This window comes from Chanos chanos, chromosome 9 (genome assembly GCF_902362185.1).
Source record: "Chanos chanos chromosome 9, fChaCha1.1, whole genome shotgun sequence".
NCBI lineage: Eukaryota > Metazoa > Chordata > Actinopteri > Gonorynchiformes > Chanidae > Chanos > Chanos chanos.
Window position 1 is genome coordinate 38,259,576 of NC_044503.1, and position 2,500 is coordinate 38,262,075.

The window sequence follows — 2,500 nt, forward strand, 5'->3', positions numbered from 1 at the left end:
TCTCTGTCATCTCTGTTCCCTCTCTCTCCCTGTCTCTCTCTCTCTCTGTCTTCTCTGTTCCCTCTCTCTCTCTCTCTCTCTCTCTCTCTCTCTCTCTCTCTCACTTTACTCCCATCACTCCCCTGTTCCTGAGTAAATATTTGCACTGCAGAACCAGAGAGCTGCTCACAGTGTCAGGGAAGAGATTCACAGCCTGATCTCGGGAAATGAAACTGAAAAAAGAAAAGAAATGATCCTCCCCAAGACAATATTCAGACTTGCACAAAATTTGCTCCAGGTTCAATGTTTTGTGAAAAATAGCACATTTACTATAATTGATATTTTATGTGAGACAGGGGTGCTGTCGTGTTTTGTTTGTTGTGGGCATGTAAAGCCTTTCGAGACTGTAAACAGTGATACTGGACTCTAAATAAACTTGAAACTTGACAGCATTGAACTTGATTCTTTTACCGCCCCCCCCCCCCAAAAAAAAAAACCAATCCCATGAACTGTGGCCTGAGCAGCTTACTGAGAGCTGATCACCAAATGAACAGCTCATTTTGGCTGATCATTGCTGACGGATCCATTGAAGAAAAGCTGCATTTCTTTTAGGAACAGTAAACAAATGCAACATGCCAAGACTAATGTACCAGGATGTAAAAAAAAAAAAAAGTCTCTTCTGCGTGCGTATATAATACAGAAAGTTCACGGAGAGTGAATTCCAGCTGAAATCGAGTTTCTTCGTTTAGAAGAGCTGATTCTGACTGTTCCCTCTGAAGAGTCGGATGTTGTAATAGATCACTGATCGCCGTGTTCAGTGTGTCTGTTACAGGAGCTTTTTTTTGTGTGTGACTGCAGTGTTATCTGTGGTATGCTGGATTATGTGCTGTTGCGTTAGTTGTATTGTTGTGTTAAGTTGTGTTAGCTGCCGTATATAGATGTATTGTTGTTTCGAGGATGTGTTGGGGTTGTTTTGTTGTTGTTTTGGCTGTTGTGTTATCTGTTGTGTTTAGATGTGTTGGTTGTTGTGTTGCGTTGTGGTGTGTTTAGATGTGTTGGTTGTTGTGTTGTGTTGTGTTTAGATGTGTTGGTTGTTGTGTTGTGTTTAGATGTGTTGGTTGTTGTGTTGCGTTGTGTTGTGTTTAGATGTGTTGGTTGTTGTGTTATGTTTAGATGTGTTGGTTGTTGTGTTGTGTTTAGATGTGTTGGTTGTTGTGTTGCGTTGTGTTGTGTTTAGATGTGTTGGTTGTTGTGTTATGTTTAGATGTGTTGGTTGTTGTGTTGTGTTTAGATGTGTTGGTTGTTGTGTTATGTTTAGATGTGTTGGTTGTTGTGTTGTGTTATGTTTAGATGTGTTGGTTGTTGTATTGCGGCGTGTTTGTGTTGGTTGCTGTTGTGTTGTGGTGTGTTTTAGACCAGGGCTCCAGTCTAACTTTTTCCACTGGTTGCACTGGTACGCCTGACCTCATATAGGTGCACCAAAACTTTTCACCGCGCCTATCGGCGCCGAAATAATACATTTTAGTCGTTACCGTTTTGGTCAGTTCCCACACCCAGTGGTGATGTCTTAACACATCATGTAAATGAAGGATTAGGCGTCGTACCTGGGGACAGGTGAGACAGGCGGAGGGGCGGTTACCTCAGGTTGACGGTGTTGGGTCCGACCCGAGCCTCTCAGGGCCGGGGGGGCGGGTGTAACGACACGGCAGGTTTGAATTGTTCGGTTCGTTTTAAGGTTGTGAGGTCGCTTCTTATGACGGAGTACAGGATGCGGTTTCGCACATACACCACGTGCCTTATCGTTGTTCCCCCACCCACATTCTGCGAAGACCCGCCCCTTACCCTGCCTCTGATTGGCTGGGACCCTGATGTTCCTCTTCGCTGAATGCAAGTGGGGAAAAAAATAACACCACACACATACACACACACACACACACACACACACACACACAGAGACAGATCTGAGGGCTGTACTACGTAGCGAGGTAACTGGTTTATTCAAGTCACTTCTGGTTAAGTTAACTCAGCGTAAGTTGTAAACCTCCTAATAGGAGAGCCCTATGGCCTCATTCTCTTAGCTAAACAAAGCCATAGGGCTCTTCTATTAGGAGGTTTACAGCTTACTCTGAGGGATAAATGAGTTACCTCGTAGTACAGTACGTAGTACGTAGTACTTTGTAGTACAGTCCTCTGATAAACGTCAGGCGCACCGGTGTGACCACTGAAAATGTTGAGTCGCACTTGACAGATTTTTGGTCGCACGTGTGACCAGAATTGTTGCACTGTGGAGCCATGTAGATGTGTTGGTTGTTGTATTGTGGTGTGTTTAGAAGTGTTGGTTGTTGTGTTGTGGTGTGTTTAGATGTGTTGCTTGTTGTGTTGTGTTGTGTTGTGTTGTGGTGTGGTGTGTTGAGATGTGCTGTGTTGTGTTTGTGTTGGTTGTTCTGTGCTGTGTTGTGTTGTGTTGTGTTGTGTTGTGTTGAGTGTGTGTTGGTTGTTTTGTTAGGGTTTGGTTTTGCTC